The 12,034-nt window shown below is 42.5% G+C and overlaps 1 protein-coding gene across 9 annotated transcripts in view; it reads right to left on the reverse strand.

Annotated features, from left to right (window-relative positions):
* Window positions 1–12,034, reverse strand: part of BCKDHB (branched chain keto acid dehydrogenase E1 subunit beta) — a 355,238-nt gene that overhangs the window by 197,572 nt on the left and 145,632 nt on the right. The gene's annotated exons all lie outside the window — the stretch shown is intronic.

The raw sequence follows: 12,034 nt of genomic DNA on the forward strand, positions 1-12,034 counted from the left end.
TGCCCACCCTGTGGCTATGATTTTGTTCTCATTCATTCACATATTCTTTCCCCTCCCCCTCACAAATTAAAAGCCTCAAACAAAATAACTAGTATTCAATTACTGAATTATTCAATTAGGTCCAAGAAATCAAATAAGAATATACGCCTGTACAACTGATGGCACCAAACCATTATGGGTTCTCTGAGGACAAATTCTCCAGCTTCCCCATTAAAACAATTCAGAGACATTCATGGCCAAGTACAGACCCTAAATACGAGCCTGTTAGTGTTAGCCATCTTGATGAAAATGAATCTATGGCAGTCTAAATCAACCCTATGAAAATGAAAACAAACTTAAAGGCTACAAAATTAGAATTAAAGTAATAAAACATAATCTATATGTTTTTGTGTTTACCTTCAAGGGCACTATGGGCCTTCTAAGCATGTTTTGTACTATTCACAAATACACTAACACCATGTGCAAATACAAAGACAAAGCAAACTTGGTTCTTTACATTTAAATGATCACCCCATCCTGATGACCTAGGCACAACTCCCCCGCCAGTCCCACTTTTACACAGCCCTTTCTTTTTTTATTGCAGGACTCTCTGCTCCCAGAACCTCCCCACACCCACCACATTCTGCCAGCCTTAGAACCTGCCTTAACTCTATCCAGGGCCCCAACGGAGTCTTTCAAAGCAAGAATGGAAACAGGGTGAAAGGGTAGAAAGATAGGATGATCTAGGGACCCTGAAGCTCCACCTCCCATGGCCACTCCTCCATGCCACAGAGCACTGACCCAGCTTCTGCCCTTCAGATACTGTGTAGTATCGCTGAGGCCTTGCCCTGCTCCAGTGACAGCCTACCCCCAAAATGTTCTGATCCTACAGAGCCCTCAATATGTAGCCGAAGAAGAACCCATTTGCATCTACTGGTACAACATCATTTTTTGCTACATAATTTAGGTTTAAAAGAGAAAGCTAGAGGTGGAGAGAGGCATGGAGGGGTTAGACCAGAAAACACTTCCTATATTATTTCCTTTCTTAAAAAAATTTTTTTGAAAAACCATAAATACCTCAAAAGAAAGTAAATTACTTGGGGGCCTAGGGGGGAATGTCTCGTGTACCACATAATGCTTGTACAGAGAAAAACCCTAATCAGAAGCAGCACTTAACAGCCATGATGGATATAAAAGTCACAGGTCACTCCTAGGACCACCAGGAATACCAAAGGGAGAAGGCCCAGGCTGACCTCTTCCAGCACTAAAAGCCATGACAGTGACCCACCTGCAATACAGACAAGGAAATGAGAAGAGAATGGTACTAAAAAGCTCAAATTGATATCATAAGATTTGAAGAGTAAAGCATATGTTCCTCATTAATGAAAATACATTACAGACCTTCCCTGGCCAATGAACATGTCTCAGTTATAAAGTCTGGTCATCTGGATCTCATACACAGCTGGCAATAATGAGGCAGCCAAAAAATAAAATTCACATTTAAAAAGGCTTAAAATCATGAAAAATAAGCATAGAAATGTACCAATGAAGTAAACACTATATAACCTCAATAATTGTACATGTCAATACAGTCAGTATAATCTATGTTCATTTGGACTAAATTAATTTTAAAAGATGAAATTATATACATTATATTTTCTTTGAGAACATATCAGTGAAAAGGTTCCAAAAGGTTAAGAAATTTTAAAAGCTGCTATACAGAACAGTAACTCTCATCTATGCAGAAAATTATGAGAACTCATTTCTCAGAAATTATAGATAGCTGCAGTTTACTGTAGCCAATTTCACTTTGCCTTTTTGAATAAATTGGTAATATTCTAATGAGAGTTCAAATGAATAACTTCTATATGTCACTGTGAAAAAAGGACAACTTAAAAATAAAACAAGGTCATACTAAAACCTTAGATTTTACATAAATGCTTTAACTTAAATTTATTTCTAAAGCAATTTTTATTCATAAAGCAATATTGTAGAGTTTTTACTTTTTCATATGAGCAACAAGTACCAAATTCAAGATGGTTCTATATTTTAACAGTTTTCATAGTAAATTGCCAAACTTTCTGTTGCTGACATTGATAATTTGTTAGCAAGTATTTACTAAACACACCAAGCCTATGCTAGGCAGTTTCAGGTACTGAGAATTCAGAAGTGGGACAACAGACAAAAATACCTGCCCTCACAGAACCTACTGTCTAGTAAGGGTAAGAAAGATCCACAGAAAAGTAATAAAATCACATCCTATGTTAGATAGTGTTAATACCTCTAGAGACAAAGAGGGGAAAGGGAGTCCTGATGGGAGGGATGGAATCCAATATTAACTAAAGTGGTCAGAGATAGCCTTAATGAGAAAATAATGCCTGAGAGGGGACCTATGAGTGACTTGACTGAAAGCCAACCAAGGGCATTTCCTGACGGACGGGCGGGCAGTGTGATATGAAGAGTGGTGCCATCAGGTCAATCCCTGCAGCAGTTGGTAAGGAATTTTTTTTCACTGAGTTTAATGGGAAACCTGTTAAGGATGGAGGCACTAGGGGAAGGGGTGAGCCTGATGGACAAGCTCAGGCTTCACGAGGCGAAGAGACTAATAGGTTCCGGTCTGACAACATTCCAGAGCCTGATCAGATAACACTCCCAACTAGAGCCCTTACCCCAAGCTAAAAGATTAGTGGTAACTTTCCGGTACCTCGCTAACGGCCAATGAGACCCCCACGTACCCTAAGTGAGCCAATCCTCATGCCACTGTATACCTTTGCTCTCCCTCCCCCTGCCTTCTTTAAAAACTTGCTGCCTGTCCTGCTGGGTGTGACTTCCCCAGCCTGTGTTTCAGACCGAGGAGCATCACCTGGAGATTGCGTTCAAATAAACTGCCTGGCCCTTTGTTGCCTCTCTTTGCCTGCTTATTTTGGTTGGAATTTTGTTGAAATTTATCTTACATTTGGTGCTGAAACTCGGGAAGGAGTGTGAGCGCAGGGCCCTGACCGGCCACTGGTGGCCCCACCCCCTCCTTCCCAGACCCAGGACCCTCAGCCTGCTCTCCGCTGCCTGGACTATTTTCTGGTGATTCTCTCAGTTTCCCCTGGTCTGTTTCCCTTCCTAACTCCGTTTCACCTAGTCCGTTAAAAATCGTACGTACATCCGGGGGGGCATCCAGCCCTGGGCATTCCACCCACCCTCTGCAGGTATCCGGCCCGCCCCTGGCCCTGCAGTATGGGAGACATCCCTACCCCAGGCCCTAGGATGTCTGCGGGCATCCAGCCCACCCCTGGCCCTGCAGTGTCGGAGACGTCCCTCACCCAGGCTCCCAGGACATCTCCCCTGACTTGGCGCACTTGGGACACTGGGTGCTCCTCTCAGCAGGATTAGTTAAGAAGTGATGCAGACATAGAGAACCAGCCCTCAAAAGTGGAAGCCCAGACCCCACTGCGGTGTCTCATTTCTAATCTGGCTACTCTATATTTGTCCCGGGAAGTTTGTAAACAGAAGCTGGTCTTCCTTTGCTCTCAAGCCGGGCCTCAGTATCCCTTGGACAACCAATCTTGCTGGCCCCCTGATGGAACTTTCAATGTTGGCCTCCTCACCGACTTAACTAATTATTGCCATCAAAGCAGAAAGTAGAGTAAAATCCCATATGTGCAGGCTTTTTGGACTCTGTGCACCTGCCCAAATTTGTGTGTTGTGTACTCCTTCCCAAGTTTTGTTAGCACAGGCCTCCGCCGAAAACTGCCGATCTCTACCCCTCCTATTACTGGGAGGCTCTTCTCTGACAGACTCAGTGGAGGATCTCAGCTACCCCCTTCCCGCTCCTCCAAGCCCACCATGGGGGCCAGCTCCCTTCCTCAATGTATCCATCCTCCATCTTGTTCTCCTTCTCTTCTGGTTTCTCCACCACCTTGTTATCCTTCTCTTTCAGTTTCTTCACCATCTCATTCTCCTCTCTTCTGGTTTCTCCACCATTCTGTTCCCCTTCTCTTCCAGTTTCTTCACCATCTTGTTCTCCTTCTCTTCAAGTTTCTTCACCATCTCGTTCTCCTTCTCTTCCAGTTTCTCCACCATCTTGTTCTCCTTCTCTTCCGGTTTCTCCACCACCTTGTTCTCCTTCTCTTTCAGTTTCTTCAACATCTCATTCTCCTCTCTTCTGGTTTCTCCACCATTCTGTTCCCCTTCTCTTCCAGTTTCTTCACCATCTTGTTCTCCTTCTCTTCAAGTTTCTTCACCATCTCGTTCTCCTTCTCTTCCAGTTTCTCCGCCATCTTGTTCTCCTTCTCTTCCGGTTTCTCCACCACCTTGTTCTCCTTCTCTTCCAGTTTCTCCACCATTTTGTTCCCCTTCTCTTCCAGTCGTGCCTCCATCTTGCTCCACAAGTGCCGACTCCACTTCAGATAAAACAGATAGAACTCCCCCATACCTCAGTCCCCTGCCTTCAAACTCTGCATCAATTCCCAAGTTGTATCCCCCACTGCCAAAGTCGCCCCCTCCATCCCCTCCTTCGAACCCACTGCCGTCTTACTCACCACAGCTGGCACCCGAATGGTCTAGCCCTCCTGTAACCCGCTCTAAGTCACAGCAGTCTCAAGCTCACATGATAGCTCCTCTGAGAGAAGCAGCGAGGGCTGAAAGAATAGTGCAGGTTCATGTTCCTTTTTCTCTGGCAGACTTATCCCAAGTAAAACAGCGATTAGAGTCCTTTTCCTCCAACCCCATAATGTTCGCTAATCAGTTTAAATATCTCACTTGAGCTTACAAGCTCACATGGCACGATGTGCATGTAGTCCTCCAATTCACTCTAACCCCAGAAAAATATAACCGTGTCACAGCAGCAGCACAGCACTGTGCCAATGAAGCCCATGCCACAGATGAATGGAAACCTATAGCAGGGAAGCTGTTCCTCTACAAGAACCCATGTGAAATTATAATACTCCCAAGGGTGAGGCGTGCAGGGATCGCACAGTTCGCTACTTATTAGCAAGCATGAACTCAACCGCCCAAAAAGCTATCAACTATGATAAGCTTAGAGAGATTACCCAGAAGCCTGACGAAAACCCGTCAGAATTCCTCAAGTGCCCAAAAGAAACTCTAAGAGCTTTTACTAAAATTGACCCGGCCTCAGCATTAAGTTCCTCTCTCCTAGCCATGCATTTTATAACTCAGTCAGCTCCCGACATCAAACGCAAGCTTTAAAAAGCTGAACATAGTCCCCAAACCCTTCTAAGAGACCTAGTAGATATAGCATTTAGAGTTTTTCATGCCCGAGAGGACGAGAGCAAGAAGAAGTCAGTTGCCCGAATGGCAGAACAGACTATCACCATAACAGCTGCTCTGCGGCCAGCTCATAGAGATCGTCGGAGTATCCCTGAAGATCGACTCGAACCTCCAGGCCCTTGCTTTTGGTGCAGCAAAGAAAGGCACTGAGCACGGAAGTGCCCCAACCAACCACACAAACCAACCAGACCATGCCCCAGCTGCAGTAAGCAAAGTCATTGAAAAGTAGACTGTCCACTCAGAGATAGTCCTCCTCTAGCAGCAGAGCCCCACAGGGGGCAGACGCCCTCAAAAGACTACCCTTCAGACCTGCTAGGCATCCTCGAAGACTGAAAACGCCTAGACTCAGACTCCCTGATCACCCTTGCCAAGACCAGGGCCAAGCTGTAAGTAGCGAGTAAGCCCATCTCCTTCTTGGTAGATACAGGGGCTACCTACTCTGTTCTCCCCCCCTTTAAAAAGCCTTTGAACCCTGCCAAGGTATCCGTAATTAAAGTCATAAAAACCCTCTCCAAGTCTTTAGAGATGGGCCCAGTAGCCTGCACCTTCCAAAGCATCCCGTTTACCCATTCCTTTCTAGTCATGCCTTCCTGTCCTACCCCTCTGTTAGGACGGGATTTGCTCTATAAGTTAGGAGCCTCTATTTCCCTCCCACCTTTTAAATGCTTACAGGATGCCAGAAACTCCCTCATTACTTTGGTTGGCGAAGGAGAGTTAAGATGATGGTAACCTGAGTCTCCTGACTTCCTGGACTGCTGTCAATCTGGTCGTGTGAGACATCTCCACCCCCTGTGGTGGCAACCCACCACACCCCAGTTTTAATATGCCTTAAAGACCCATCCCACTTCCCCTCTCGGCCTCAATTTCCTATTTTACAGGCTCATCAAATGGGACTACAGCCTATTGTTAATTGTCTACTCTCGCAGGGGCTTTTAGTACCGACTAACTCTCCATCAATACTCCCATCTTGCCAGTAAAAAAGCCTTCTAGAGTGTATTGCCTCATTCAAGACCTCCGAATAATTAACAAGGCTGTTATTCCCTTACACTCAGTAGTGCCTAACCCATATACTCTTCTGTCATACACAGCCTTTATTATGTTGACGTACTTGCCCTCTATACCCATTTTGTTGAAAGTTTTATCATGAACGGATGTTGAATTTTGTCAAATGCTGTTTCGGCATCTATGGAGATGATCATGTGGTTGTTGTCTTTCTTTTTGTTGATGTGACGGATAATGTTGATGGATTTTTGAATGTTACACTATCCTGGCATCCCTGGGATGAATCCCACTTGATCATGATGGATGATCTTTTTGATGTATTTTTTAGTTCGATTTCCTAATATTCTGTTGAGTACTTTTGCATCTATTTTCATCAGGCATATTGGTCTGTAAATTTCTTTTTTTCTGGGGTCTTTTCCTGGTTTTGTTATTAGAGTGATGTTGGTCTCATAGAATGAGTTTGGGAGTATTCCCTCCTCTTGTACTTTTTGGAAAACTTTAAGGGGGATGGGTATTAGGTCTTCACTAAATATTTGATAAAATTCAGCAGTGAGGGCGGAGCCAAGGTGGCACCATGAGTAGAGCAGCAGAAATCTCCTCCCAAAACCACATTTATCTATGAAAATATAAAAAAGACAACTTTTCCTAAAATAGAGACCAGAGGACACAGGAAAACATCCAGAACACATCCAGACCTGCGAGAACCCAGCGCCTCGTGAACCGGGTAAGATACAAGCCCCGGCCTGGCGGGACCCGAGCACCCCTCCCCCCAGCTCCCAGAGTGTGGAGAGGAGTCAGCAGGGAGGGAGAAGGAAGACAGGACTGCTGAACACCCAGCACCAGCCATCCAGACCACAGTGCAGACACAGTGCATGTGTGGGGTCCTGGATACTAGGGAAAAAGGGCAGCAAGACCAGTGAGCGGGTGCCTGAACCCAACGCCAGGAACAAAGAAACGGGAGTGGCATTTTTTTTTTTTTTGGCGAGTGCTTTTTGGAAGTTTTAAAGGGACAGGGACCCTAATACTACAGAAACAGGGAAGCAAGACCAGTGGGCGGGTGACTGAGACCAGCACCTGAGGACAAAGAAAATCATGTGTTTTTCTTTTTCATTTTTTTCTTTTGTTGTAGCTGTTGTTGTTTTGGTTTGGAAAGTGCTTTTGGAAGTCTTAAAGGGACACGGCAGGACACTTACTCCAGAGGCAGGGAATCTGGGGATCTCTGGGCACTCGAACTCCCAGAGCAGCAGGGAGCACAGAGGTCCATTACGGAGACAAATAGCCTACCAGCCACTCCCCCTCCAAATGGGTTCCAACATTTTGGAGCAGCAGCCCGGGCCAGGCCACGCCCACGGCAACAGCAGAGATAAACTCCATACCAGCCGGGCAGGAAGCAGAAGCCCTCTCTGCGCACAGCTGACCAGCACAAGCCACTAGAGGATGCTATTCTCCCAGGAGAGGAAGGCCACAAACCAACAAGAAGGAAAGCTCTTCCAGCCGTCACTCATACCAGCTCTGCAAACTATCTCTATCACCATGAAAAGGCAAAACTACAGGCAAACAATGATCACAGAGTCAACAACTGAGAAGGAGACAGACTTAACCAGTCTTCCTGAAAAAGAATTCAAAATAAAAATCATGAACATGCTGACAGAGATGCGGAGAAAAATGCAAGAGCAATGGGATGAAGTCTGGAGGGAGATGAGAGATGTCAAGAAGGAGATCACAGAAGTGAAAGAAACCCTGGAAGGATTTATAAGCACAATGGATAAGATACAAGAGGCCATTGAAGGAATAGAAACCAGACAACAGGAACGTATAGAAGCTGACATAGAGAGAGATAAAAGGATCTCCACAAACTAAACAATACTAAGAGAACTATGTGACCAATCCAAAAGGAACAAGATCCGTATTATAGGGGTACCAGAAGAAGAAGAGAGAGGAAAAGGGATAGAAACTCTCTTTGAAGAAATAATTGTTAAAAAATTCCCCAAACTGGGGGAGGAATAATCGAACAGACCATGGAAATACACAGAACCACCAACAGAAAGGATCCAAGGAGGACAACACCAAGACACATAATAATGAAAATGGCAAGGATCAAGGACAAGGAAAGAGTTTTAAAGGGAGCTACAGAGAAAAAGGTCAACTATAAAGGAAAACCCATCAGGCTAACATCAGAATTCTTGACAGAAACCCTACAGGCCAGAAGAGAATGGCATGATATACTTAATGCAATGAAACAGAAGGGCCTTGAACCAAGGATACTGTATCTAGCACGACTATCATTTAAATATGATGGCGGGATTAAACAATTCCCAGACAAGCAAAAGCTGTGTGAATTTGCTTCACACAAACCACTTCTACAGGGCATCTTACAGGGACTGCTCCAGATGGGAGCACTCCTAAAAAGAGCACAGAACAAAACACATAACATATGAAGAATGGAGGAGGAGGAATAAGAAGGGAGAGAAGAAAAGAATCACCAGACAGTGTATATAACAGCTCAATAAGGGAGCTAAGTTAGGCAGTAAGATACTAAAGAGGCTATCCTTGAACCTTTGGTAACAACGAATCTAAAGCCTGAAATGGCAATAACTACATATCTCTCAATAGTCACCCTAAATATAAATGGACTAAACGCACCAATCAAAAGACATAGAGTAATAGAATGGATTAAAAAGCAAGACCCATCTCTATGCTGCTTACAAGAAACTCAGTTCAAACCCAAAGACATGAACAGACTAAAAGTCAAGGGATAGAAAAACATATTTCAGGCAAACAACAGTGAGAAGAAAGCAGGGGTTGCAGTACTAATATCAGACAAAATAGACTTCAAAATGAAGAAAGTAACAAGAGATAAAGAAGGACACTACATAATGATAAAGGGCTCAGTCCAACAAGAGGATATAACCATTCTAAATATATATGTACCCAATACAGGAGCACCAGCATATGTGAAACAAATACTAACAGAACTAAAGAGGGAAATAAACGGCAACGCATTCATTTTAGGAGACTTCAACACACCACTCACCCCAAAGGATAGATCCACCGGGCAGAAAATAAGTAAGGACACACAGGCACTGAACAACACACTAGAACAGATGGACCTAATAGACATCTATAGAACTCTACATCCAAAAGCAACAGGATATACATTCTTCTCAAGTGCACATGGAACATTCTCCAGAATAGACCACATACTAGCTCACAAAAAGAGCCTCAGTAAATTCCAAAATATTGAAATTCTACCAACCAATTTTTCAGACCACAAAGGTATAAAAGTAGAAATAAATTCTACAAAGAAAACAAAAAGGCTCACAAACACATGGAGGCTTAACAACATGCTACTAAATTATCAATGAATCAATGAACAAATCAAAATAGAAATCAAGGAATATATAGAAACAAATGACAACAACAACACTAAGCCCCAACTTCTGTGGGATGCAGCGAAAGCAGTCTTAAGAGGGAAGTATATAGCAATCCAGGCACACTTGAAGAAGGAAGAACAATCCCAAATGAATAGTCTAACATCACAATTATCAAAACTGGAAAAAGAAGAACAAATGAGGCCTAAAGTCAGCAGAAGGAGGGACATAATAAAGATCAGAGAAGAAATAAACAAAATTGAGAAGAATAAAACAATAGCAAAAATCAAAGAAACCAAGAGCTGGTTCTTTGAGAAAATAAACAAAATAGATAAGCCTCTAGCCAAACTTATTAAGAGAAAAAGAGAATCAACACAAATCAACATAAACAGAAATGAGAATGGAAAAATCACGACAGACTCCACAGAAATACAAATTGTTAAACACTACTATGAAAACGTATATGCCAACAAGCTGGAAAACCTAGAAAAAATGGACAACTTCCTAGAAAAATACAACCTCCTAAGACTGACCAAGGAAGAAACACAAAAGTTAAACAAACCAATTACGAGCAAAGAAATTGAAATGGTAATCAAAAAACTACCCAAGAACAAAATCCCAGGGCCGGAAGGATTTACCTCGGAATTTTATCAGACACACAGAGAAGACATAATACCGATTCTCCTTAAAGTGTTCCAAAAAATAGAAGAGGAGGGAATACTCCCAAACTCATTCTATGAAGCCAACATCACCCTAATACCAAAACCAGGCAAAGACCCCACGAAAAAAGAAAATTACAGACCAATATCCCTGATGAATGTAGATGCAAAAATACTCAATAAAATATTAGCAAACAGAATTCAACAGCATATCAAAAGGATCATACACCATGACCAAGTGGGATTCATCCCAGGGATGCAAGGATGGTACAACATTCAAAAATCCATCAATATCATCCACCACATCAACAAAAAGAAAGACAAAAACAACATGATCATCTCCATACATGCTGAAAAACCATACAACAAAATTCAACATCCATTCATGATAAAAACTCACAACAAAATGGGAATAGAGGGCAAGTACCTCAACATAATAAAGGCCATATATGATAAACCCACAGCCAACATTATACTGAACAGTGAGAAGCTGAAAGCATTTCCTCTGAGATCGGGAACTAGACAGGGATGCCCACTTTCCCCACTGTTATTTAACATAGTACTAGAGGTCCTAGCCACGGCAATCAGACAAAACAAAGAAATACAAGGAATCCAGATTGGTAAGGAAGAAGTTAAACTGTCACTATTTGCAGATGATATGATATTGCACATAAATAACCCTAAAGACTCCACTCCAAAACTACTAGAACTGATATCAGAATACAGCAAAGATGCAGGATACAAAATTAACAGACAGAAATCTGTAGCTTTCCTATACACTAACAATGAACCAATAGAAAGAGAAATCAGGAAAACAATTCCATTCACAATTGCATCAAAAAGAATAAAATACCTAGGAATAAACCTAACCAAAGAAGTGAAAGACCTATACCCTGAAAACTACAAATCACTCTTAAGAGAAATTAAAGGGGACACTAATAAATGGAAACTCATCCCATGCTCATGGCTAGGAAGAATTAATATCGTCAAAATGGCCATCCTGCCCAAAGCAATATACAGATTTGATGCAATCCCTCTCAAATTACCAGCAACATTCATTAATGAACTGGAGCAAATAATTCAAAAATTCTTATAGAAACACCAAAGATCCCGAATAGCCAAAACAATCCTGAAAAAGAAGAATAAAGTAGGGGGTATCTCACTCCCCAACTTCAAGCTCTCCTACAAAGCCATAGTAATCAAGACAATTTGGTACTGGCACAAGAACAGAGCCACAGACCAGTTGAACAGATTAGAGACTCCAGAAATTAACCCAAACATATATGGTCGATTAATATTTGATAAAGGAGCCATGGACATACAATAGCGAAATGACAGGCTCTTCAACAGATGGTGCTGGCAAAACTGGACAGCTACATGTAGGAGAATGAAACTGGACCGTTGTCTAACCCCACACACAAAAGTAAGTTTTTGATCCATTACCAATATGGATCAAAGACCTGAATGTAAGTCATGAAACCATAAAACTCTTAGAGAAAAACATAGCCAAAAACCTTTTAGACATAAACATGAGTGATCTCTTCTTGAACATATCTCCCCGGGCAAGGAAAACAACAGCAAAAATGAACAAGTGGGACTATATTATGCTGAAAAGCTTCTGTACAGCAAAAGATACCATCAATAGAACAAAAAGGAACCCTACAGTATGGGAGAATATATTTGTAAATGACAGATCCGATAAAGGCTTGACATCCAAAATATATAAAGAGCTCACCTCAACAA

This window comes from Manis javanica, chromosome 13 (genome assembly GCF_040802235.1).
Source record: "Manis javanica isolate MJ-LG chromosome 13, MJ_LKY, whole genome shotgun sequence".
Taxonomy (NCBI): domain Eukaryota; kingdom Metazoa; phylum Chordata; class Mammalia; order Pholidota; family Manidae; genus Manis; species Manis javanica.